This window comes from Saimiri boliviensis, chromosome 8 (genome assembly GCF_048565385.1).
Source record: "Saimiri boliviensis isolate mSaiBol1 chromosome 8, mSaiBol1.pri, whole genome shotgun sequence".
NCBI lineage: Eukaryota > Metazoa > Chordata > Mammalia > Primates > Cebidae > Saimiri > Saimiri boliviensis.
In genome coordinates, this window is record NC_133456.1 from 8,679,643 (window position 1) to 8,707,468 (window position 27,826).

Below are 27,826 nucleotides of genomic sequence, written 5' to 3' on the forward strand. Positions count from 1 at the left end.
AAAGACATGTATATATATGTGTGTGTGTGCGTACATATATATATGTTTTGTGTAGTGAAAAGTTGCATTTCATTGTAATAATATGGATACTGTATTCTTTTTAGATTTTTCTCTCTCTCTGGTTGTCATATTTACTGTCTTTTCAATGGCGATTAATAAAAACAACTCTGGATTTAAATCCAGCCAGCAGCGTTTGACTTTGAGCAAGCTTTTGAAGTGGGGTATTTCCCAAAGCGGTTGAAGGAGGCGGCCTGAGCTTGCGCCTGGCACATGGTGGGTAACCCAGACTTTCTTCTTGCAGTGGGGGCGCCTCTTCCCTGAAAGGCAGGAGTCATCAGAGCCTTGTCCAAGAAGTCCTTTCAGGGCCTGGGAGTCTGATCGGGAACTCCCTCTGGGAGGGAACTTTCTGGAGCAGGTGGGCGGTTGTGTGTCCCACGGGCACCTGCCCTTGAGAGGAGGGTGCGAGCTCGGGCAACGTAACCGCCCGCGGTCACCTCGGGCTGCGGGGCAGACTTGCAGCGGTCTTCGAGGTTCTGATCCTTCCCGGGGCTCCGAGCTCTTTCGTCCCAATACGCAGCTGTCCTGTGCCCCCTCGCTGCAAGAAGACAAGATTTACAGGGCGCCTCCTGCGGAAGCCTAGGGACATCGGGGGCGCCAAAAGGCCCGAGCCGGACTTCGCAGACAGGGGGGCACTTGGATGTCTTTCCAGGTCTCAGAGGGCGCGCCCGATCCCCGACGTGGGGCAGGCAAACGGGCGCAGCCCCTGCGGCGGCGGCACGCGCGCATCTGGGATCCGGCCACTCCTCGGCTCATGCCATCTTGCCCAAGCCGGTCACGTGCGGGCGACAGCGGCGCGCTTTGCCCGGCCGGTACGCCAGGTCCGACCTGCGGACCCCTCTGGGCTTCCTGCCACAGTGTCCACAACCCGAGGTGAGGCGCGGGGTTCCTTCCCTCCCAGGTCGGGGCCGGGCCAGGACAGGCACTGGGTTCCCGGGGGTGCGTCTCCTCTTCCCGGCCATTCCGCTTGGGGCCACCGCGCCGTCGGGGGCCCGAGGCGCCGCCGCGTGTACTGCGCCACCGCCTCGGGGCCGTCCGCGCCGAGTTGCTGGCTGGGGGTGTGGGTGGCCAGCGGCGCCGGACCCCCAACACACCAGCCCGCGGAGTCCTCGCCTCCCGCGCGGCCCCAGCCGGGAGGGAGCTCGGGCGGGAGCGGGGCGGCCGGGCCCGGGGGTTCCACGGGCGCGGCGCGAGGGGCGCGGGCTGCCGGGAGGACCGCGGAGCTGGGGGTGGGGGGGGCGCGGGCGCATGCGCCCTGCGTCCGTGCCATATTGGAATGAGTCGGAGCGCGGAGCGCCGCCACCGCCGCCTCCGCCGGAGCGCGGGTGGAGGGGGGCGGGGAGAGCTGCTGGCCGCCCCGCTCCGCCGAACCCAGCAGGAAGGAGGGCGCGAGCGGGCGAGCGCGGATAGCGCGAGAGGAAAAAGCGCCCGCGCGGGGGAGCGAAAAGAAAGAAAGAAAGAAAACGAGAGCGAGAGGGGGAAAAGCGAGCGATCGAGCGGGCGCGCGCGCGAAAACTCCCGGCAGGTAAAAAAGCGGGGCCGCCGGCTGGGCCTTCCCGCGCGGCGGCCTGGAGGGGCGGCGGAGGCGCCGGGGCGGGGGACCGCACCGCGTCCCCTTCGAAGCGGCCGCACAACTTTACCAACGGAAAACCGCCGGACGCCGGCGGGCGCGCAGGCTGAGGCGCCAACGGGCGGCGGCGGCGGCGGCGGCACGTTGGGGGCGGGGGCGGGGCAGGGGGAGCGCGGCGCCCGCGCGCGGCCCCGCGGTCCCGCGCGCCGGCCGGCCGGCTGCAGAGGCGCGCCTGGGCGCCTCGCCGCGGCGGAGAGCGGCGGCGGCCGTCAGCCCCTGGCGGGCAGCGCAGCGCAGCGCGCGTCAGCCCGCGGGAGGCGTGAAAGGAAAGTGGCCGGGCGGCGGCAGTGGCTGGCGCCCAAGTTCCCCGGCGCGCCGGGCCCGCCGCGCGCCCATCCCCGCGCGCGCCCTGCGCTCCGCCCGCCGAGCCCCCGCGGACCCGCCCCCCGGGCTCGCTCCGGGCGGGGCGCGAACCCGCAGCTGGGGCCGGGCGCGCGGCCGGTCGGAACTTCGGAGGGCCCGGGCGGCCGCCGCGCGGTGGCGGAGCGTCTAGCGGCCGCCGCAACCGGTGGCTCCCGGCCGCCGTTGTGAAGTGAGCGGGCCTCCTCCGCGCCGTGGCCCGCCGGGCACCGCCGCCCGACCCCGCGCCGGCCCGGGCAGCGCCCGACCTGCCGCCTGGAGGTCCGCGGCCGTTTCGATTTCTGTTCCTAAAGTCGGATTTTGCACGCTGGAAAGGAGACTGTGGAAGGGCGAGCGGCGTCCTGGGAAGCAAGGCCTGCTCTGTGCGGAGCAGAAACGCCTTGTGCGAACAGAAATAAATTCCCGCGGAAAGGATGTACGTTAATGCTAAGTTTTTCACAAGATGTCAGCTGTTCCTATTGGGTCTAAAACTACACCGGCAGGCACAGGTCACCCCCAGAGCTTGTGCTCAAGGAGTTGGGGACGCTCGGGTCAGGTGGTGTTCCCAGCGGGTCGTCCGAAGCAGCACTGGTTGATGGTCCCAAGTGATGTTTTTGAGTTCTGTTAGCAGTGATCTGTGTTTGAGAACCAAGTGAACCTCAAAGAGATTTGAAAGGAAGGTGGATTTTGTCAATTCCCGAGTATGTCTTCTCTTGAACCACATTTTCTAAGATGTCATACTTAATTTTATTGCATCTAGGTAAAATGCCTGAACGTGTAATCATTAGTCAACTGGCTTGAGAGGATGAAGGAAGATGAGTGTGTCCTCATGCGTACACTTTGAGGCCTGTTGACTAGCGTTTTGAGGCATTTATTGAATCGTAGGCCATCGGTAGATCAGGAGTTCAGATTTTTTTGTGACGTCGGAAAAGTAACGGCCTGGTGCGAACGGGAGTGGCCAGAGATCAGGAAACAGTTCTGTTATTACCATTGTTATTGACTAACTGCCTCATCTTGGGTTCTTTTTCTTATCCATTGTAGCTTTGATTTTCCTTACTTGCAACATTAAGATAAACAGATCATTTTTGGGGGGATCCTTTCAGTTGGAAAATTCAGCGGCTTTTTTAACTGAAAGATTCTTAGAAATCACTGTATATTTTGAAAGGTCCTTGCAACGTGTGTCTTTATTAAAATTCATTTGGAAAAAACATCTTGATAGCTAGATCCAGAATGGTTTTATATGATTTATTTGAACAGATTTTTAACAATGTATGTCAATGTGCTTAAAAATTTTGTGTATTTTTTATTGAAGTATAACCTACAGAAAGATCTTAAGGTACAATTCAGTGACTTTTTAATTTTTTATTTATGTTTTTCAAAAATAACCAAAGAGCACCCTGGACTCACAGGAGACTCATCCCCGAGGACGAGCACTCCTCAGGGGGTCCCCTTGCTGCATCCTCACCAGCATCACTGACAGAGTAACCAAGATGCCCAAAACCTCAGTCTTCCTATCCAGGGAGCTCCCTGGGTTCAGAGCCATTTCTCAGCGTGAAGGATGAATGGGTCTGCATCTTCTTGCATCAGTGACTTTTTATATATGTATATGCCCTGATAACCACACTCAGATCAAGATAGGGAACATTTTCAGGCCCTGGATCCTTTCCATTCAGTAAACACATTCCCCCTGCCCAAGGCAACCACGAGCTGACTTCTGTCACCACAGAGGAGTTTTGCCTCAAAATAGGACCCTTCTGAGGGTTAAAGGGGCAATACTAACAAACTAAGGATAGCTTGTATGTAAACTTGGAGTTATGGCCATTTTAGCCATGACCTTTTGCTTATATAATGAATGTTCGGGTTATAATCCAGAATAACTTAAAATTCTGTCCTGAGAGACTTTTTAGAAGGTCACTTTTCAGCAGGGGCATTACTTTGCTGGTTTGGATTTGCAGTTCTTGGGAGGCTTTATGTTCACAAACATGGTATTAATCTATTCCCATTTTTGGAATATAGGTACTATATATTTGTAGACAATAGATTTGAAGAATGAATCATGAATTTCCCAGGAAGTTGTTAGTAGATGAATCAGTTTCTTAATGCCTAGAATTTGCAGGGAAAATTGAATGAAAATTGTTTTTTTAAAGTTAAGTAAGTTAAGGATGTGTGTATAAAGCTTTAACAACCTTTTAAATGACAGCAGTTAACTTGATTTATATATACAGGACAGTCAAATCATTAAAAGTCCAACAATGAAAGCAAAAACAAAAGGTTAACTAAAAATTATGTCAGGTGCAATTAAAAAAAAATCTCAGCGTGACTAAGATACCTTTTTGTATTAGACCTCTGTCTAGGAAGGTGGATTTTTAAATATTCCCCACTGAGGCAAATGCTGCAACAATTTGCATTTCCTTTACTAATGTCGTGTGCCTTTTCTTGTTTCTACTGTAAAGGAGATGGGTTAGATGTTTTAAGTAAATTCTTATTTTGTTAGGTCCTAACAAAGACTTGTGTTTTTTACTACAAAGATATCTGTGTGATAAAAGTTGAGAATGTTCTAAGGCCTGTGGTAGGGATCTATGGGGAATAGTCCAGAAAGTTCAAAGGTTTTCTTTTGTGAAATGATTTCGCTGAGTAATTCTTTCTGTGTGTTAAGTTAGCCAGCTAACTGACCAAATCCAACTATGCTGGATTTGTTCACTCCACTCAAGATTCACAGCCTCATTAGCCAAGAGAGTAATTGATGACTTAGCTATTATTGATACGTTGTTTCTTTGTGTGGCTCTTTTAAGATTTCTTTTATGTGATCAGACTGTTTAATTTAAAATCTCTTGAATCTTTAAGAGATGCAACTAAAGAGATATACAATAAGAAACAAAATATACAACGAAGGGGAATTTCCTTTTTTTCATATGTTTCATTGTAAACTCAGATTTTTTCCTTTAAAAATGATTTGCTGGCTAGGCATGGTGGCTCACACCTATAATCTCAGCACTTTGGGAGGCCAGGCAAGTGGCTCGCTTGAGACCAGGAGTTTGAGACAAGCCTGGACAAAAAGGAAAAGGGAGACCCTGACTCTACAAAAATAAAAAAATTAGCCAGGTGCAGTGGTAGGCACCTGTAGTCCCAGCTCCTCAGGAGGTTGAGATGGGAGGATCCCTTGAGCCCAGGAGTTCACAGTTGCAGTGAGCTGTGATTGCACTGCTGCACTCCAGCCTGGGTGACAGAGTGAGACTGTCTCAAAAAACCAACCAACCAACCCAACATGATTTGCCTATCCATAATCTTACTGTTTCTGTAGGATACTTTTGCTTTCACAGTGATAACTAGACAGGGTTTAGCTGTGGAATGGTGGTGTAGCAGCAGGTATCATTTAGCTCTAAAGTATGTAGAAAAGACGAACTATACAAATTTCATTAGCTTTTTATTATAACTTCATGTTATATTCAAAGTAAGTTAATGAATAAAGTCCAAAAAGCAGAAGGCCATTATTTAGACAGATATTTTGCATTCTTTAGTATTTTTAATGTTACATTTTTTTCCTCATACTTTTCCAAAATTTTGCATTCTGGGATTATTTGGCTGATAACCAATATTTCAGAATAATTACATGAAAATAAAATAATTTGTAATGAGCAAATAATACAACTTCCTTATGGCAAAGTATTTTTCTTTCAGTATATAGTATTTGTTACCTAACTTGGGTATTTTGCATTTGAAAACAATATTTCTAGATATACATAGTTACTAAATGGGATAAAAGTGTCTGGGGATTTTGGTTACCTGGGAGATTTTGAACCATTAGACTTTGGGGAGTGGGATTTTGATAGGAGTCTCCCATTCTTCAAGGGATACTAATCTCATTGGAAAATGATTTAAAATAGAATGTGGTCAGGTTGCTGCAGATTCATGTTTAAACTTTTCAAAAAGGGGAGGAAGAATAAGAACAATGACATGTTATTAATAGAAAAAGTATGACTTCACTGCGTAAGTTTTAATGGTTTGATTGTAAACCTTTTCCTGTAACTTAGAGACACCTGAAAACTTGTATGTAATTATTCTTTCTTTTATTCAAGAGGATGTTTATAACCTTATTTAGCTCTCTAAAATAGCCAGGTGTTGTGGTGCGGACCTGTAGTCGCAGTTCCTCAGGAGGCTAGGCAGGTTAGATCGCTGGAGTTTGGGGATGGAGGTCGCATTGAGCTGTGATCACTCCCCCTTAGCCTGGGTGACATAGTGAGGCCCCGTCTCAAAAAAATAAATAAAAACACAAAAAAATAGTCTGTATATGTGTATTAAATGATGATTTAAGTCCCTGTTGAACTCTGTGGTTTGAGTAGTTGAATAACTTCAGTGAGCCAAGCATGTCATTGTGCAGAGAGAGGCTGTTAGGTGACATTTCTAACATGATGCACAGTGCTGTGTGCATTGGGTCTCTCTCTCTCTCTCTCCTTTTTTTTTTTTTAAACTGGCCTACTGGTCTGGTACATTGGTTCTTTTTCGATGTTTTTGTTTAGTCTAGAGAAAGGTTAATTAGTAAACTGATGTGGGACAGATAGGGTTGTTAAGAGTCAGTATCTGTTTATCTGGGAAAGTTGAGTTCTGTCTAAGATGGTATTTGGAGAGGATCTTAGATGAGAGATGGAAGGTGGTTTGTTGGCAGTTGAAAGTGTGGGACAATCACACATTTGGAATGGCAACATGAGCTGGGATGAGAAATTTAGCAATTACTAAAATGCCTCAGGAGTTTTTCTTGCTGATATTCAATTTAAAGTGTTAACCAACAAGTACTCAGATTTGAATTCCAAATTATTATTTTTTGTACCCTGAAGAGTTTTTAAAAAAGCATTTGAGGTGGCTACTATGGAATATTTGCTCAGCGGTAAGGCTGCCCGTGAGTTGCCACTGGTTGTTCCTTTCTTTTCACAATTTGCTCCCCAGACTAGAGTGTTTTCCTGTCTCTGAGTTTTTTCTAGTGTTCTTATGGATCAGTTCCTCTAAAACATGCTTTTTCTGTGTTAAAAATAGTATATGGTAATTTGGAATTGTAATTTTAAGATACCTTTTGGGCTCATTTTGACTCGCGTCATAAAATAACCCTCTTGGAATAGTTAGATGGTGATCACAACAGTGCGCTTAGCATATTGCCTGTCTACAACGTAGTGATATCTAATGAGGATATAAATTTTTATTATAAAAAATTTTATATTTAACAAATTTGAGTGTCCTGCATATGTATCCTGGAACTTAAAATGAAATCAAATTAAAAAATTTTTAATCAAAAATTAGCCAGGCATGGTGGCAGGTGCCTGTAGTCCCAGCTACTTGGGAGGCTGAGGCAGGAGAATTGATTGAACCCAAGAGGTGGAGGTTGCAGTGAGATGAGATCACGCAACTGCACTCCAGCCTGGGTGACAGAGCGAGAGTCTGTCTCAAAAAAAAAAAAAAAAAAAAAAAAAAGACAAAAACAAATTTATGGTTGTGGTAAGATATATACATATAGTGTGAACTTTACCGTTTTAACCATTTTTACGTGTACAGTTCAGTGGCATTAAGTACATTCACATTATTGTGTAAGCATCAACCACCATCCATCTCTAGAACTTTTTTATCTTCCCATACTGGAACTCTGTACCCATCAGTAATTCCCCATCTGCCCTCCTCCCACCCTAGCAGCCACTGTTCTACTTTCTGTCTTTGTGATTTTGACTATTCTAGGTGCCTTATCAAAGTGGAATGATACAGTGTTTATCCTTTTGTGATTGCCGTATTTCATTTAATATAGTGTCTTTAAGGTTCATCCATGTTGTAGCATGTGTCAGAATTTTTTTTTTTGAGGAAGTAAATTATTTGAGACTTCCACAGCAAGTAAAGTGGAAGTCAGGTCTCAGAATCCTGTTTGCTAGGATTCGTTTACCCCCTTGGAAGAAATCCGTGTGTGCCCAGCAGAGCTGAGAGAACCAGGTACCTTATCCTTAGATACAGCTTGGGCACACTTGCTTATTAGAACAAAAGAGACAGCAGAATGTGACAGCAGAGGGGAAGACAAGGGCAGTATAAAAGCAAAGGTTGCTGGAGTCTGAGGTCTCATTGGGTAAGGACAGAGCTCATGGATCTCAGGAGGTCATCTTACGGTGTGATCACTGACGTTCATCATGTTGACCTGAGTGAAAGCATGTCATCCAGAACAGTTAACCAAAAAAGTTTAGTGTGCTCATAGTTGTAAATAAGGCTTCGCCTATCTGAAAGGCACGGTTATGCAAAGACTCAATCCCCAGCTGTTCTGGTTAGTTGAGGTTTTGCCACATTTGATTCTTGTTTCTGTGTTGATTGAAAACTAGTACTGTAGGTGTTTAATAAGACTTAATGACATATATAATGATACCACATAATTAATGTTTTATATTTTTTTATATGCCACAGTCTGAGGATAATGCTTTATATTTTAAATTTACTATGTCGCTTTAATTCTGTATTTGTGAAATATAGATGTCCATGGTTGGAGAGGAAGCAGGGTTGACAGTTAAGGATTATAGAGAGTTGAGCAGTTACATACTTTCAGAATAGTTAGAGAGATATATTTTCCTTTTATTATTGTGTTCTATTATTATTTTTAATGGCTGTATTTATGTAGTAAATGTGGGATGAGTTTCCTAATACTGTTTGTTACCAGGGGGAGGGTATCTCTTAATTATTCCCCTCTCTTGGTGGCAAGGATGTTTTTGACTTTCTGGAAATCACTGAAGAATTGAGTGAATGTCATGAGGCCTGATTTGTGCCTTATGTTACTATTCAATTCTTATGTTAGTATTCAAATCTAAGAATGGTTAGTTGTTTCCTAGAGTTAGTAGGGCTTTTCTGAAAGTATTAGTTTCTTTGGCATGATGTTGTCTAATAGGGCATAGAGCCACAGTAGTAAAAGTCAGTGGTTAGGGTAGGGGACATTTGTCTAAGCTGGACTCCCTGGGCTCAAGCAGTTCTGCCTCAGCCTCCTGTGTAGCTAGAAATAGAGGTGCATGCCATAGCATCTGGCTAATTTTTTTAAACTTTTTTTTTTTTTTTGAGATGAAGTTTTGCTCTTGTTGCCCAGGCTGGAGTGCAATGGTATGATCTCGGCCACCTCCACCTCCCAGGTTCAAGCGATTCTTCTGCCTCAGCCTTCTGAGTAGCTGATATTACAGGTGCCTGCCACACGCCTGGCTAATTTTTTGTATTTTTAGTAAGAGATAGGGTTTCATCATGTTGGCTAGGCTGGTCTTGAACTCCTGACCTCAGGTGATCCACCCGCCTTGGCCTCCCAAAGTGCTGGAATTACAGGCATGAGCCACTGTGTCAGGTCTTTAAGACATTTTTTTGTAGAGATGGGGGTCTCTCAGTGTTGCCCAGGCTGGTCTCAAACTCCTGGCCTCAAGTGATTCTCTAGCCTCAGCTTCCCAAGTGCTGAAATTGCAGGCATGAGCCACTGTGCCTAGCCTGGTCTTCATTTTTTATCATTGAGCAAAATGAGAAGGGTTGGGTAGTCTAGCTAAAGATAGAAATTTGAGAAACTTTGGGTGTATTATTGTTGTTGTTATAGGCATTTATGATGATATTAAAACATCTGAACCCCTTGACCTCTTAATGTAATTAGTATTTTATTTTAATTTTATTTCTTCTTTTTTTTTTTTTTTTTTGAGACGGAGTTTCACTCTTGTTACCCAGGCTGGAGTGCAGTCGCGCAATCTCGGCTCACCGCAACCTCTGACTCCTGGATTCAAGCAATTCTCCGGCCTCAGCCTCCTGAGTAGCTGGGATTACAGGCACGTGCCACCATGCCCAGCTAATTTTTTGTATTTTTAGTAGAGACGGGGTTTCACCGTGTTGACCAGGATGGTCTCGATCTCTTGACCTCGTGATCCACCCGCCTCGGCCTCCCAAAGTGCTGGGATTACAGGCTTGAGCCACCGCGCCCGGCCTATTTCTTCTTTTAATGTTGGCTTTCCAGTTCTCAATCAAGTTATAGTTGCACTTAAAACATACATAGTTTTCATTATTGCTAATAGGAATAACACCGTATGCAAATTGGGAAACGGGCTTAGATCTTCTCCTAGGCATTATGTACCCAGTTTTCTTGTAAGTATTCAGTTAGGCTCCTCAATCAGCAGAGAAGAGCTTCACATGACTTTCTTTGTTGCCAGGCTCCATTCTCAGGAATGGCTATGACACGGGACGCAGAGGGCTGGGTGAGCTCTTCTGGCCTCCCCTTCTAGGGAGAGTCTCCCATTTCTGCAGCAAGTGCTTGAGGAGGGCTGCGTGATTCCTGCAGTGAGAGACTCAGGGCGGTAAGGCACAACTGCGCCCACCCCAGCTCCTCCTCTAGCCATTGACTTTTACTCCTGTTTTTACCTGTAGACTTTGTGTTTTTGGCTGAGTGCTTTCCGGAATAGTCTGCTGGTGAGATGTTGGGTTCTGGTAATGGTATTCTTTACAGCCTCCTTGAGAGGCTTCCCTGTTCTCCCTGTGCCTTGTCTTTTATTTCATTGTGGCCTTCATTTTCTCCTAGAGTTCCAGCCCCGTCAGGCCTGGACCCACTGTTTAATCCACTTTGTTCCTTCCCTCTTTCCCTTCTGTAGCTCCATAAGCCCCTGCAACCTTCCAGCCAGTGCCTCTCTCTGCTCCTGGGTATAGATTACCTTGGAGGAGAATTCAGGTGCTCTAGACAGCCCTGTCTTGAGGCAGACATTTCTCTCTTTGCTTTCTTCTGTGACCTTTTAAGACCCTCCCTTCTTTCCTTTTGCATCTCTCTCAATGAAGTTGCCCACATTTAGAGTTTGTCTAGCCCCTGTGCTCCCCTAAGATCCCTGCAATCCTGCCCATTGGGCTTCCAAGTTGGATGCCACACTGGCACCTCAGAATCCACAGGTCCAAAATAGAATTTCTCTTTCTACCCCAAAGATTCCAGTCCTCCAGTAGGCCTGTTTTTCTGGGTCTCTTTCTTTACATTGCTCTTCAGCAGTGGTGTTTCCTGTGGAACTTGAGGTCTTATTCTTGAATTACCGACCTCAGACTTAGAGTATACAGTTGTAACTTCTTGGTTTTCAAACGTTTTTAAAGTTGTGGAACCTTCTGTTTAAATGAAATCTTTCTAAAAAGCCCAATAAGTAAAATAAATAAAATGAGAGTCCTCCTAGTGGTCGGGGAGGGGGTGGTGGGCAGGGTGCGAAGGGCCAGCATCCTGTCCTCAGCTGAGTAGTTGGCCCGTTCTCTGCTTCCCTCTCCTCCCAGGCAGGGCTGGCAGCTGGCTCTTAGGGCAGCCTTCCCTGTGGATTCTGCATAAATGGAGCACCCTAGAGTTGCTGTCAGCACTGCTTTGAGGTTATGCTTAAGTTTTAAACCATTTTATCTGTTCTGTACCCCACTTCTTTCCTTTGGAAATTTAAATTTTAATTGTGACTGATAAACGTAAAATTAGTGCCAGTGATGAATCTTGCCAAGGAAGATGAAAGACGCCTTGGAAACAGAGGCTAGGTTGTTTTTATTTTGAGAGAGAGTCTTGCTCTGTTGCCAGGCGCCAGGCCGGAGTGCAGTGGCGAGATCTCAGCTCACTATAACTTCCGCCTCCCAGGTTCAAGCAATTCTCCTGCCTCAGCCTTCCAAGTAGCTGGGACTATAGGCACATGCTACCACGCCCAGCTAATTTTTGTATTTTTAGTAGAGATGGGGTTTCATCATGTTGACCCAGGATGGTTTTTACTCTTGACCTTGTGATCCACCCGCCTCGGCCTCCCAAAGTGCTGGGATTATAGGCGTGAGCCACCTTGCCCAGCCAAAGCTAGATATTAAAGAATCAGCTTTGTCAAATGCTGAGACACTGAAAGTGCTGAAGGGCTTCTTTCAAAATTTACTTATGTCTCTGGCCGGGAGCGGTAGCTCACACCTGTAATCCCAGTATTTTGGGAGGCTGAGGTGGGCAAATCACTTGAGGCCAAGAGTTTGAGACCAACCTGGCCAACACAGTGAAACCCCATCAATTTTAATAAAAAATTATCTGGGCATGGTGGCACATGCCTGTAATACCAGCTACTTGGGAGGCTGGGGCAGGAGAATCACGTAAACCTGGTAGGTGGGGGTTCCAGTGAGATGAGATGGCGCCACTGCACTCCAGCCTGGGCGACAGAGTGAGACTGTTTAAAAAAAAATTTACTTGGCTGGGCGCGGTGGCTCAAGCCTGTAATCCCAGCACTTTGGGAGGCCGAGGCGGGTGGATCACGAGGTCAAGAGATCGAGACCATCCTGGTCAACATGGTGAAACCCCGTCTCTACTAAAAATACAAAAAATTAGCTGGGCATGGTGGTGCGTACCTGTAATCCCAGCTGCTCAGGAGGCTGAGGCAGGAGAATTGCCTGAACCCAGGAGGCGGAGGTTGTGGTGAGCCGAGATCGTGCCATTGCACTCCAGCCTGGGTAACAAGAGCGAAACTCCGTCTCAAAAAAAAAAAAAAAAAATTTACTTAAGTCTCTGCTTGACTGTCTTTCTTGAAATCTGCATTTCTACCAATATGAGCACTTTTAAGATAAACTTTATTTTTACTGTTTTTGTTTTGTTCATTTATTAATATAGTAGGCTTATTTAATCCATAAAACTAAAATCTTTACATATTTACAGTGAAAAATACAAACCTTGTTCTGTTGCTTCCAAATAGTCCCTTTATTTTCCCCACCTCTCTCATCCATCCAGATACACTGTGGCAAAGTAGAACTTTTTAAACAAACTTGATTTTAGTCAGATAAAATCCCACAACTGGCTGAGTAAAGTCCAGACTCCCCAGGAAGGCATGCAGAATCCTTGAAGAGCTCATGCCCAGTCCATTTGTCCAGCTTATTCTCCTCTCCCATGGCCTCCACAGCCTTGCCCACCTACTCTCCTGTAAATCCTTTCCTGCCATGTTCCCTCTGCTTAGGGTGTTCTGCTAAGGCAGTGCTTTCGAAGTGTCAGTCTTGCATGGATCACTGTCACACTTTTTGCTGTATTTGATTACCAAAATTATTTGAAACTAAGTCTTGCTCTGTTGCCCAGACTGGAGTCCTGTGGCTTGATCTTGGCTCCATGGAGCCTCTGCCTCCCAGATTCTAGTGATTCCCTGGCCTCAGCCTCCCAAGTAACTGGGACTACAGGCATGTACCACCATGCCTGGCTAATTTTTTGTATTTTTAATAGCGATGGGGGTTTCTCCATGTTGGCCAGATTGGTCTTGAACTCATGATCTCAAGTGATCTACCCACCTTAGCCTCCCAAAGTACTGGATTTATAGGCCTGAGTCACTATGTCTGGCCCACAATTATTCATTTAATATATTTTAAATTTTTATTTTTTAAATTTATTTTTAATTAATTAACTAATTTTATAGACAGAGTCTTACTTTGTCACCCAGGCTGACATACAGTGGTACGACTTTTGCTCACTGCAATTGCCACCTTGCAGTTCAAGGGATTCTCCTGCCTCAGTCTCCTGAGTAGCTGGGATTACAGACAGGCATGCACCATCAAACCCGGCTAATTTTTGTATTTTTAGGAGAGACGGGATTTTACCATGTTGGTCAGGCTGGTCTCGAACTCCTGACCTCAAATTATCTGCCTGCCTTGGCCTTCCACAGTGCTGGGATTACAGGCATGAGCTGTCGTGCCTGTGTCATTGATGAATCTTGCCAAGGAAAGATTCCTTAACTTAAATTTTTTTTTTTTTTTTTTTTTTTTTAGGCGGAGTTTCGCTCTTGTTACCCAGGCTGGAGTGCAATGGCACGATCTCGGCTCACCGCAACCTCCGCCTCCTGGGTTCAGGCAATTCTCCTGCCTCAGCCTCCTGAGTAGCTGGGATTACAGGCACGCGCCACCATGCCTAGCTAATTTTTTGTATTTTTAGTAGAGACAGGGTTTCACCATGTTGACCAGGACGGTCTTGATCTCTTGACCTCGTGATCCACCCGCCTCGGCCTCCCAAAGTGCTGGGATTACAGGCTTGAGCCACTGCGCCCGGCCAAATGTTTGGGTTTTTTTTTTTTTTTTTTTTTTTTTTTTTTTTTTTTTTTTTTGAGACTGAGTTTCGCTCTCGTTACCCAGGCTGGAGTGCAATGGCGCGATCTCGGCTCACCGCAACCTCCGCCTCCTGGGTTCAGGCAATTCTCCTGCCTCAGCCTCCTGAGTAGCTGGGATTACAGGCACGCGCCACCATGCCCAGCTAATTTTTTGTATTTTTAGTAGAGACGGGGTTTCACCATGTTGACCAGGATGGTCTCGATCTCTTGACCTCGTGATCCACCCGTCTCGGCCTCCCAAAGTGCTGGGATTACAGGCTTGAGCCACCGCGCCCGGCAACTTAAATTTTATGAAGTATTATTGCATTTTAAAAATGTAAAAATGCAATCAAGTAATAATAAATCTAACCAGTTTATTAAAACACATTCCTTCAATAAAATTCTCAGCAAAGTCCTTTGTACTTAAAATTATAAAAAGAAGTACCTGATAATAGATGATATTAAGGAATTGTTGATTCTGTTTTTTAAGGTGTGATAATGCTCTTGTAGTTATACATAAAGGAGAATGTGCTTATTCTTGGGAGATGCAAGCTGAAGAGTTTAGAGGGTGAGGTATGATGTCCTCAGCATTTTCAAATGGCTCATAAAATGTATGCATGTGTGTATAAATCTTTGTGTATATAGAAAAGAAAATGGGGAAATTTGAAATGCTTGAATCTAAGTGGAGAGTATTTGGAATTTTTTCAAAATTTTGATAAAAGTTTATAGTTGTGGGGGATTAAAATGGCTGCAAAAAAAAAAAAAAAAGTTGACATTAACAAATTTTTGGGCTGGGTGCAGTGGCTCACACCTGTAATCCCAGCACTTTGGGAGGCTGAGGTTGGTGAATCACCTGAGGTCAGGAGTTTGAGACCAGCCTGGCCAACATGGTAAAACCTCGTCTCTAATAAAAGTACAAAAATTAGCTGGGCATGGTGGCACGTGCCTGTAATCCCAGCCAATCGACAGGTTGAGGCAGGAGAATCCCTGGAATCTGGGAGGCAGAGGCTGCAGTGAGCCAAGATCGTGCCACTGCAGTCCAGCCTGGGCAACAGAAGGAGACTCCATCTCAAAAACAAAAACAAAAATTTTATTAAAATTTTTTCTTAGAGTCTTGCTCTGTTGCCCAGGCTGGTCTTGAACTCCTGGCCTCAAGTGTTCCTCCTACCTCAGTTTCCCAAAGCACTGGGATTACAGGCATGAGCCATTGCACCTGGCCCATAGAAACTTTAAAAGGCAGAGTCTCTGGTAGGCCCCAAATTTTCTTGTATTCTCTCAGGGGCTTGGGTGTGGGGAATGCTCTCCTAAAGAAATCTCTGCTTGTCCTATAAGGCCCAGGGCTTCTCTGAAGACTTTCCTCCTGGACTCTCTCAGATTGGATTAACCATTCTTGGCTCTGGGCACTCACAGCATTTTACGTATTTCACTCTTATAAATATTACAATTGTAATTATTTGTTCACTGTTTCTCATCTCTACTAGACTATGAGCTCAAGGTCAGAGACGCTGTTTTATTCCTAGTTAGTACCTTGCACACAACTTAGCACAGAGTAGACACTAAATAAATTATAGCTGAATGAAGGCATGGAAGTAATATTGCAACATACTCACTTATAATGTTATTTCTATTTGAAAATGTATTATGTTCTAAACAAGAAATGATTATGTTTAATGAGATCTGATCTCATCTCATCATTTCCAGACTTAGAGCCTGCCAGTGGCTTTCCATAGTAATTAGAATAAAATCCAAACTCCTTATGTGGTCCACAGTACTCTGTTTCTTGTTCCCTGCCCACCTCTACCGCTTTTCCACTTACTTTCTCTCATGAAGGTCTTCTTTTCGTTCCAAGGATATCAAGTGTTTTTTTTTTTTTTTTTTTTTTTTTTTTTGGTGACAGGATCTTACTTTTCACCCAGGCTGGAGTACATGGAGTGCAGTGGTGTGATCACTACAACCTCCGCCTCCTGGGCTCAAGAGATCCTCCCATGTCAGCCTCCCAAGTAGCTGGGACCATAGGCGTGCACCACCACGCTCAGCTGTTTTTTTGTATTTTAGTAGAGATGGGGTTTCGCCATGTTGTCTAGGCTGGTCTCAAACTCCTGAGCTCAAACATTCCAGCTGCCTTGGCCTCTGAAAGTGCTGGGATTACAGCCGTGAGCCATCGTGCCCAGCTGGCCGGACATCAAGTTTGTTACACTTAGTTCCTTTTAATCACAGAGGGTTCTGCTCGGTGAAGCCTTCCCTAGACATCCTTACCTCCATTCCAGAGGCACTTTTTTCTCACCATTGTTTGATTTTTCTTAGTGACACTTTTCACTATATGAAATATTTTATTTTTAGCTCATTTTAATATTTTAATTTTATCATAAAATGCTTTAAAGCCACTCTGTTAAAACCTGTGAACCAATTGTTCCTTGTGGAAGAGATAAACTATACAGCAATGCATTATTGCTTGTGTTCATTTACTATTGTAAACTCTGAAGGCAGGGGCTGTGGCTGTCTTTTAATCACCATGACATCCCTGGTACTGAGAACCTGGCAAATATGTGTATGTAAATGGAAGTATGAATAAATAACCAATTTATAGTGGCCGGGCGCGGTGGCTCAAGCCTGTAATCCCAGCACTTTGGGAGGCCGAGGCGGGTGGATCACGAGGTTGAGAGATTGAGACCATCCTGGTCAACGTGGTGAAACCCCGTCTCTACTAAAAATAAAAAAAATTAGCTGGGCATGGTGGCGTGTGCCTGTAGTCCCAGCTACTCAGGAGGCTGAGGCAGGAGAATTGCTTGAACCCAGAAGGCGGAGGTTGCGGTGAGCCGAGATCGCGCCATTGCACTCCAGCCTGGGTAACAAGAGCGACACACTGTCTCAAAAAAAAATAAAAATAAAAATAACCAATTTATAAATGATTGAGAAAATGTTTTTCCTATCCCTGAACACTTTCTTTTTTTTTTTTTATACAGTGTTAATAGTTTTAGTTCTGAATGTTCAGGATTTTAAAAAATTAGAAACTGGTATTTTGTCATAATTTTGCTGCTTCAGGTATCTATTTTGATGAATGTTTTAAGTTGGGAAAATTCCTTTCCTCATCTTAATTTTTGAAGATCATGTTAACTTACAACTTTTTTTCCCAAGATAACTGAGTATCGTGGGATCCTTGACAAATGCATTTCCATTAGTAAAAATCCAGTTGCAGGGCATTTGCTTTACTTTTTGTGGCAGTCGTTACAAAGAGGCTGTCAGCAGTCTGGTTTTGTGTGGTTGTGGGGTGGGGCAGCTCTACTTCCTTTGCCCTGTGTGACTGATGAGAGCCTGTTGTTATTTGCAGGTGCATGAGCCACAGGTTGAGCTTCAGAATCAAGCCAGTGGAGCCACTTGCCTCCCACCGTTGTTAATGGAATCAGTGCACTTAATGTGGGAGTGCTGATGATGGCTATATCCATATGAGGACCTGAGATCCCCGAAACCAGGAGGAGGCATCTACAGAGTTTGAAGAGGGTTGGACAGGCTTAGGCTGTGCCTGCCATCTCCCTTGCCCCTGCCCCCACATCGTGCTTGGAAATGGAGAAAGATTGGGAATTTGGAAGCTATGGAGGGAGAAACCCTTTGTTTTTTTACTGAGCTGATGCTTGACTGGAGTGAGTTTAGGTAATTTGGATGCTTTAGTAATTCTGAAGTTCTTTGTTTAGAAACAAAATGATCGTATAAAACTGTTGACTCATAAAAAATATGATAAGTATTTCATATTAGCATATAAAATGTAATTGAACTTTAGTCACAGACTTGCTAATATATTTGTATCTTTTAAGTGTTGGTTACAGTGGAGCCAAACATTTAAGGGATTTTGCATTTTTGTTGGAGAAGCAAGTGGATTTTTTTTTAGCATTATGGCCAAATGAAAGTTACTGTAATTTTAAAGAAGGAGGGTGGAAGGGACCTCTCCAAACTCCCAATCCCTTCGCTCTCTCCTGTTTTACTGAATTCAGATTGTGCCACAAAGACTTGAAAAATAGTTAAGAAAAATGAGATTGCCTTTAATAGGCATTACTTTTTTTTCTATTGTTTTATTTTTTAAATCATAATCACAGACTTAAGTACGCTAAAACACTTTATTTGTTTATTTTTGAGACAAACTTTTGCTGTTGTTTAGGCTGGAGTGCAATGGCATGATCTTGGCTCGCTGCAAACTCTGCCTCCTGGGTTCAAGTGATTTTCCTGCCTCAGTCTCCCAAGTAGCTGCGATTACAGGCATGCACCGCCATGCCTGGCTAATTTTTGTGTTTTTAGTAGTAGAGGCAAGGTTTCAACATGTTGGTCAGGCTGGTCTTGAACTCCTGATCTCAGGTTATCCACCCACCTCAGCCTCCCGAAGTGCTGGGAGGACAGGCGTGAGCCACTGCCTCCGGCCTAAAACATTTTAAACAGGGATACATGTACATAGTAAAAAAATTTTTTTGAATATCAGAAAAGAGTATATTTCTTTTTATGGAAACTCTAGTTCCTCAGTCTTTTCTGTAGGCCACTTACTCCCAGTTTCTTTTGTATTTTTACAGAAACATTCTATGTGTGTGAAGCATATATTTCTCCATCCACATTAGAAAAAACTCAAATCGTGGTATATTTTAGACATTGTTTTGTACTTTGCTCTTTTCACTGAAAATATTTTGGATATATTCAAGTATACATAGATCTGCTGCATTCTTTTAATGGTTGCCTAGTAGTTTATTGCATGGATGCACCATAATTTATTTAGTTGTTTCCATATTTGTGTACATTTTGGGTTATTTTTTTTTTTTTTTTTTTTGCTGCTATAAACAGTATCATAGACTAATGATAATTGAATTTGCTTGGATTAAGGAAAGTTTTCTAATACTTAAAGTGGTTTTTTTTTTCCCCGAGTTAGTATATTTGTGGGAGTAAACTGTTCTCCATCCTCCCTGCCCCCAAGATACAGAAGGTAGAGGAACTGGGTGCAGTGGAGTAAGAGGAGTTGGAGGTAGAGAGTCATGGAGAGGTCTCTACCACCCCCATTCTCCCTGCCCTTCACCCACCCCATGTTGCAGAAGTGGTGTCATAGTTAGAATCTCCAGCTGTGTCTTGGGAGACTAAAGCATCTGAAGATGTCTTTAGACTACTGAGGTGTTGACCGTGCTCTTCAAGCCTCAGGCCTGAATGTGTGCTGCTTGTTATGAATTCAGATAGTTTGCTTTTGTATTTTTGTTTTGAGAAAATTGCAGCAGCAAGAATTGATTAACAAACTGTATCTATTTCTGGATTTGGGGGGTATTCTTTTGTACATTGGCAGAAATGCAGCTAAGTTTTTAAAAGTTGATTTTTCCCTGGGCTACTTGGTAAGGAATTTTAAACATGATGCTCCTGTTCTGGTGCAGACTTCTAAAATGACAAATTTCCCATGGATGATGCTTAACAAATTTCTAAAGAAACTGAATTTGGAATCTTGAGGCACTCTGTAGTTGAATCTTCCGTGTTATATATGCCTTTGTAGTCCAAGCTCTTAGTTATTATCCTTCATTAAAAGAATTTCAGAATACCTCTCAGAGCCTATATTTATTCCCCTCCAGTAATGTTCTGCATACTGCCGTATTCTGTAAAATGCTTTCCTAAAAAGTGTGATAGTTCATGCTAGTCTATTCTTTTTTTCCCCCATGGTAGTACATTTCTAGCCCATGACTCTTATGATGTGCTCAGAGGGTGTGCACACTGAGCCAGTGACAGGCAGGCAGGTCCCCTCGGAGAGCACTTGCACACTTCTCTGCAAGGTTTCCCAGCCACTGAGTGCTAGACTGGGCATTTCTGAGTCACATGTTTGTTCTGCTGTGGCGTTCTTTCTACCATTTATTTTGTGTTCTAGCAGGTAATTTTTTTTTTTTTTAAGATGAGCCTTTCTGTGTCCCCCAGACTGGAATGCAGTGGCTATTCACAGATATGATCATCATAGTACATTACAGCCTTCAACTCCTGGGCTCAAGTTATCTTCCCATCTTAGCCTCCCAAGTAGCTGGGACTACTGGTACAGGCATGTACCACCATGCCCAGCTAGTAAGTAGTTTTGACTCATGAAGGCAGACAAAGAGTTGTGACTTGTAGAATTGAATTTGTGACAAAAAAACAGTATCACACTGAATGTCAAAACACAAGTTTTATGGAACTTTAAGGTGCCTTCAAAAAGTGATCTGAGAGCCGGGCGTGGTGGCTCCTGCCTGTAGGAGGCCAAGGTAGGTGAATCGCTTGAGTATAGGAGTTAGAGACCAGCCTGGGCAACGTAACAAAACCCTGTCTCTACAGAAAGTACAAAAATTAGTTGAGTGTGGTGGAATGTACCTGTAGTCTCAGCTACTCGGGTGTTGTGAGACAGGAAGATTACTTGAATCTGACTACAAGTGAACCATGTTTGAGCCACCTGTACTCCAGTCTGGATGACAGAGCAAGATCTTGTCTCAAAAGAAGTGGTCTGAGAAAAGGAAATAACCGTAGAGACCAGCAGGCAATTAGGGTTAATCAAGTTTTTGTACTGCGAAAGGCTTTGCAAACAACCAGGTAACCTGGCAAGTTGGACTATCCAAAGTTTAACCCAGTTATGGTTCCAGTAATGGAAAGCTAGGCTTATGGGAGTTATATATATGCTAGTGCTTATGGTCATCAGCAAGGTCTGATTTTTCACACAAAACAATTTGCATCCTCTGGCATAAATGGGTTAAAGAACAGGAGGAAGAGACAATGACTTGAAAGCATGTTTGAACTTCACAGGATTTTAAGAAGACTGAAGAGGAAGCAAATTTCCTATGGATGATGCCTAACGAGTTACACAAGGACTCTACTTTAGTAACCTTTCTCATTCTTCCATCCATGCCTGTTAAAAAAGGCAGCTGCAACCTGATTGGCTCATGTGCACACTAGGACTTGTCAGAAATAGCTGACTTCTGGGGCAGATGGCAGGCACTGAATCACTGAATTTCCTTCTCTTGTGAAAATAACAGTATTCCTGGAGGCAGAAATGTTATTGCTGTGTTAAAAAGTTGAATTTTCTCATTAGTCAGTTGGAGGTGCCATGATCTGATACCATAGTAGTTCATTTAGCAGACACTAAATAGCTGTGATATGAAGCAATGGTGCCAGGGGTTTAGAGAATGCAAAATTGAGTAAGTTCCTTGGCGTAGAGAAGCTTATAGTACCAGGATAGGAAATAATATACAACTTGTGTTTAAGTGTTGTCAAAAAAATGTAAAGCATCTACTTTGGAAGGTGTTTTGTCAGAGGTGTGGGAATGAGCTAACATTTGTAGGATTTTGTTTTGAGAAAGGACTTTTGTGGGAGTAAAGGGCAAGGAGTTAGTGATTTGTGAATACTTATTCGTATATTAATAGTACATGCATTTGTAGTAAGCTAAACATTTCAGGTTTTAATAGAGGAAACATCTAGTGTAAAATAAGAAAGTAACCCTGAAATTTTTTTTTTTTTTTTTTTTTTTTTTTTTGAGACGGAGTTTTGCTCTTGTTACCCAGGCTGGAGTGCAATGGCGCGATCTCGGCTCACCGCAACCTCCGCCTCCTGGGTTCAGGCAATTCTCCTGCCTCAGCCTCCCGAGTAGCTGGGATTACAGGCACGCGCCACCATGCCCGGCTAATTTTTTGTATTTTTAGTAGAGACGGGGTTTCACCATGTTGACCAGGATGGTCTCGATCTCTTGACCTCGTGATCCACCCGCCTCGGCCTCCCAAAGTGCTGGGATTACAGGCTTGAGCCACCGCGCCCGGCCTGAAATTTTTTTTTAAATCCTTTCCCTATTAGGCACCATGGGTCATGCCTATAATCCTGGCACTTTGGGAGGCCAAAGTGGGAGGATCACTTGAGGCCAGGAGCTTGAGACCAACCTGGGTAACCTACTAGTAAGACCCCACCTCTACAAAAAAATTAAAAAATTAGGCAGGTATAGTGGCACGATTGCGTAGTCCTAGCTACTTGGGAGGCTGAGAGTGGGAGGATTGCTTGAGCCTAGGAGGTTGAGGCTGGAGTAAGCGGTGATTGCACCATTGTACTCCAGCCTCTTCGGGGACAGAGCAAGACCTTGTCTTTAAAAGAAGAAAAAAATCCCTTCTCAAGCCTTTATCTTTCGTGCTGCCTCCTTCTAAAGCTATTGTTTAATTTTGGTGAGGTTCTTGTCAACTCTTTTGAGAGTAGTAGAAGCAGCTAAGAACCAACCACACAGATCTCTGGGCTGTTAAAACTAGGATTGTAGGCAGCCCCACAGGGACCCATCTGTAACTGCAATAAGCAGCTGTGGGGACACAGGGAGGGAGGGCAAACTCTGTTAACTTGTGGCCATGAACATGCAGCTTGGCAGGAATTCCAGCATCTCCTTAAAGGGCCCCAACCTTTATACTTTGTATTCTCTGTTGAGTTCCTCTATTTGCTCTTTAATTGCTAAGGGAGACTTACTATCCTGACTGAGTGCTTATATATGAGTCATTTGCTATCTTGACTTACGGTTTTAATGTGTTTTTAGAATCTTTCCAATACAATAAAATGTTTTTATTATTAACTTTAAAAATTAAACTGATTTTGTTAGAATGCTAGTAAAGGGATCAAAAATTTAGTTCATGTTAACTTACTGGAGAATTTTGGTGGGATAGCCGGTTTTGAAGAGAAGAAGTGCCTATTTTTTTTTTTTTTTTTTTTTTTTTGTGAGACAGAGTTTCGCTCTTGTTACCCAGGCTGGAGTGCAATGGCGCGATCTCGACTCACCGCAACCTCCGCCCCCTGGGTTCAGGCAATTCTCCTGCCTCAGCCTCCTGAGTAGCTGGGATTACAAGCATGCGCCACCATGCCCAGCTAATTTTTTGTATTTTTAGTAGAGACGGGGTTTCACCATGTTGACCAGGATGGTCTCGATCTCTTGACCTTGTGATCCACCCGCCTCGGCCTCCCAAAGTGCTGGGATTACAGGCTTGAGCCACCGCGCCCGGCCCGAGAAGAAGTGCCTTTTTATTCCAGCTTATTACTTTACTGTTTATACTTGTAAGCTGTTACTTGAGACATAAGCATTACTGTGGCAGTTTGCATTTTCATGTAGTAGTGTTTATGGTGTTAATATTTTTTCAGATAATTAATTTTGCTTTTAATAATTTAAAGCTACACTTTCTGTAAAGTGATCAGTTACATTTGGGGGTAGAACTTTTTCTAAAGCAATGTGCTTACATCACTTACCCATCCATTTGGAGGCAATATTAGCTCTTCAAAACACAGCCCAACACTAAGAGCAAGCAAAATCGGTTTTCAAGTGCTGACACTAATTGTTATAAAGCTCCTGCACCAAAGCTGATGTATGGTTCTTAACTGTTTTCCAGGCTATCATGTAGAACAGACACCATCAGCTGGGAGCAAGATGAGTAGAGATTGTTAGGGCTGCCTAGTGGAGGCAGCAGTTAGCAAAGTCCAGCATCATACCTGGGCTGGATATAGTTGCTCTTTAGAGAGGCTACAGTTACCAAGGCAAATAAGAAATGTGTTCAGAAGTCTCTGTTTTAGCCGGGCGCGGTGGCTCAAGCCTGTAATCCCAGCACTTTGGGAGGCTGAGGCGGGCGGATCACGAGGTTGAGAGATAGAGACCATCCTGGTCAACATGGTGAAACCCCATCTCTACTAAAAATACAAAACATTAGCTGGGCATGGTGCGTGCCTGTAATCCCAGCTACTCAGGAGGCTGAGGCAGGAGAATTGCTTGAACCCAGAAGGCGGAGGTTGCGGTGAGCCGAGATCGCGCCATTGCACTCCAACCTGGGTAACAAGAGCGAAACTCCATCTCAAAAAAAAAAAAAGAAGTCGCCGGGCGCGGTGGCTCAAGCCTGTAATCCCAGCACTTTGGGAGGCCGAGGCGGGTGGATCACGAGGTCGAGAGATCGAGACCATCCTGGTCAACATGGTGAAACCCCGTCTCTACTAAAAATACAAAAAATTAGCTGGGCATGGTGGCGCGTGCCTGTAATCCCAGCTACTCAGGAGGCTGAGGCAGGAGAATTGCCTGAGCCCAGGAGGCGGAGGTTGCGGTGAGCCGAGATCGTGCCATTGCACTCCAGCCTGGGTAACAAGAGCGAAACTCCGTCTAAAAAAAAAAAAAAAGAGGTCTCTGTTTTGAGAAGTTAGAGAAATAAAAATATATTCTAGAAATAATTTCATCACAGTATTGAATTTTTTATTGTTGAGACAGGATTCACTCTGTCACCCAGGCTGGAGTGCAGTGCCGTGATCATGGCTCACTGAAGCATCTACCTCCCAGGCCCAAGTGACCTCTCACCTCAGCTTCCCAAGTAGCTGGGACCATAAATGTGCACCACCATGCCTGGCTAATTAAAAAAAAAAATTTAATTAATTAATTAATTAATTTTAATTTTTTAAATTTTTTGTAGATGCCGAGTCTCCCTACTTTGCCCAGGCTGGTCTCGAACTCCAGAATTCAAGTAATCCCCCCACCTCAGTCTCCCAAAGTATTAGGATACAGGCATGAGCCATTGCACATAACCTGAAATATGTATTGGTGCTTGAAGAATGACCAGGCTTCATTTATGTCTGGGCTTTATTACCTTAGTCCAAAAATGAAGGGAAGGGGACTTGCTGATTTTTTCTAGTTCTAAATTTTTTCATTGGCTCTCTAGAAAATTTACATTTTGATAATTATCCTCTTGGAAATACAGTTAAGAAGGTAATGTTTTTTCTATAACTTGATTAGTTTAATAAAAAGTGGATTTATAGGTACTTTTATATTTCTATACTGTTTCTATAATATTTATATAAAAATATTAAACATTTTATAACTGGCACGTTATACATTAGTTTTCCCCTATAATAACTATTGGAGAATGTTAATTTGCAGTTATATAATTATCTTTGGCTAACGCCTTTATATTCTTATATTTGGCTAAATATAAAAATATAAACAATGTAATTGGCTTTAGACAAAGATAATTAAATAATTCTATAATATTCATTGTATTTTTACACCTGGTAGGAGTCCCATCCAAGTTTCTGTTGTATGATTTCCAGTTAGATTCTGGGACCAGCCCCTGACATTTTTTTTTTTTTCCTCGCTCTGGAGCCTAGGCTGGGAGTGCAGTGGTGTGGTCTTGGCTCATTGCAACCTCCACTTCCCAGATCCTGGTTCAAGCAATTCTCCTGCCTCAGCCTCCTGAGTAGTTGGGGTTAGAGGCATGTACCACTATGCCTAGCTAATTTTCGTATTTTTAGTAGAGATAGGGTTTCACAGTGTTGCCCAAGCTGGTCTTGAACTCCTGCCTCCTGATCTGACTGCCTCAGCCTCCCAAAGTGCTAGGATTACAGGCATGAGCCACTGCAAGGAGACTTCCTCGTAAGGACCCTTTTACATATCTTCCCTTACCTGGAATGCTCTTCCGGTTATGTAACTACTAGCTTCCTTACCTCTTTGGGGTTTTCCCCCAGAAATCAGCTCAGTGACTTGCTTATCTAAAATTTCAACCTTTCTCCAACATTGCATATCCTTGCCCATGCTTAATTTTTTTCTCCTTAGCACTTGTGTTACACACTATGTGTTTTATCTACTTGTCCTGAGTATTGCCTCTCCTTCACTAGAATGTAAGCTCCTTGAGGACAAGGATTTTTGTCTGTGTTGTTTCCTGCTGTATATCTAGTACCTAGAACGGCGTCTGGTCCATAGTAGGTGCTCACTAAAAATTTGTTGAATGAATAGATGAATGAGTATTTCATAGACTAGCTCCCCACCCTGGCCCATGAGTTTTGTAAATTTTAAATTTGGTGGGCTGTTAGTGAATGTCTACTCAGGAAACTATTCTAGGTGTTTCATTCAAGAGGGGTGTAATTCTAGGAATTGTTTACAAAATGAAGGGCTGAAGGAACAAAAGTTTAAAGGTACCCACAAACCCCCATTTCTCACTGATGCTGCTGGAGTTCGCTGCAGCCAAGCAGGAACCTGCACTCCTGCCAGCGCTGCTGCCAGAGCCTAATGGAAGCACAGCCGACAGAGGGGTTTGGAAATATAGATTTCAGGCCTGATGCAGGGAGAGTCGGAAGGGTAGATGTGAGACTAAGTACCGGTATACACTATCCAGCACAGATGGTATTTAATTCGTGTATGGAGATAAATTTAGATGTAGAACAAATTAAACTGAGTAGTTTGGGTTGTGCCACCAAATAATAACACAGAAATGACTGAAATATAAGAAAGCTAAGAATTAAATTCCAGTTTAGCCTAGTCATATCCATGTGTTGAACCACAAAACTGAACTCAGCCCCTAGAAATGGAACAAGACAGGAAACATATCTTCACTGTGGCCGTGATCTCTTAGTGTGATTAAGTGCTCATTTCCTTGAGTTCAGTAAATCTGTTTAGGCCCAACTGTATCCCAGATTAGATCTCTGTCACCTAAAGGATCACATTGACCTCTCCTGATCTGATTAGAGTCATTTGTTACTCAGGGCCCTGCTGTCATTTAAAGGTCATGTTGCTTTTTTTTTTCCTTCTCACTTTATGAACACGGACACCCAAATCTAAACATACTTGTTTGGTAACTACATGATTTGTGGCATGAAGTTATTAAGCTATTTATTTATTAGGCATGGCAACATTAAAAAAAATTTTTTTATTGGGGCAAAATAAAATTTAGTGCCGTAACCATTTTTAAATGTATAGTTTAGTGATGTTAAATGTATTCATTAAATTTACCATCTTTACTTTTAAGTGTATAGTTCGGTGGTATACTTGTGTATATTGTGTATACCAATGTGTATAATGTTGTGCAACCATTACCACAGTCTGTCTCCATAACTCTCTTTCATCTTATAAAAGTAAAACTCTATACCCACTAAATAATAACTTCCCATTCCCCACTCCACCCTGCCCCTGGTAACCACCATTCTGTTTTTCAGGTCTGTGAAATCGACTACTTTAGGTACCTCATGTAAGTGGAGTCATGTATTTGTCTTTTGGTGACTGTCTTATTTCACTTAGCATAATATCATCAAGGTTCATCCACATTGTAACACGTGTCAGAATCTCCTTCATTTTAGAGACTGAATAGTATTCCACTCTATGTCTGTAGTGTATTTTGCTTCTTCATTCTGGTTTATTTATTTATTTTTTATAGAGATAGGGTCTTATCATGTTTGCTTTTTTTTTTTTTTTTTTTGAGACAGCATTTCACCCTGTTGGCCAGGCATGATCATGGCTGACTGCAGCATCTACCTCCTGGGCCCAACCAATTTTCCTACCTCAGCCTCCTGAGTAGCTGAAACTACTGTCACATGGTACCATGCCTGGCTAATTATTGTATTTTTACTAGAGATGGGGTTTCACCATGTTGCCCAGTTTGGTCTCCAGCTCCTAGGCTCAAGGGATCCGCCCACCTTGGCCTCCCAAAGCACTGGGATTATAGGTGTGAGCCACCACACCCAGTCCAACTAGGCTATTTCTACAGTAGAAGACAAACACCTGCCAGAGTAGCTTAGATTCTTATGTTCTTTGTTTCGCCTAATGAGGTCTTTCTTTTCACCTCTTAACCACTTTTTAAAAATGCAATAGAGGAATCCTGGAGTAAGGTGAGGAATCTTTGAGAGAAGGAACTTTATTGGGTGGGGTTGCTGGTCTCTGCTGTTTTTGCAGTTAGTCTTCTACGAATCCCTTCCTGAATTTGACGTGCTACTCTAGAAGAAATAGTACCTCATCAAAATTCTAGGGGAAAAT

At 43.8% G+C, this 27,826-nt stretch overlaps 1 protein-coding gene across 15 annotated transcripts in view; it reads left to right on the forward strand.

Annotated features, from left to right (window-relative positions):
- The first annotated feature begins 833 nt into the window (after positions 1-833).
- The window catches only part of SFMBT1 (Scm like with four mbt domains 1), a 158,200-nt gene continuing 131,207 nt past the window's right edge, over positions 834-27,826 (forward strand). For 6 of the 15 annotated variants that reach the window (XM_074403681.1, XM_074403679.1, XM_074403687.1 and 3 more), the window contains exons 1-2: positions 1,334-1,582; positions 17,405-17,724. The gene's annotated coding sequence lies outside the window, so the exon portion shown is untranslated. Of the gene's footprint in view, positions 931-1,332; positions 1,583-2,272; positions 2,463-17,404; positions 17,725-24,886; positions 27,045-27,826 lie in introns of those variants that run through there. The other 9 variants (XM_074403686.1, XM_074403690.1, XM_039477366.2 and 6 more) reach the window with 7 other exon arrangements.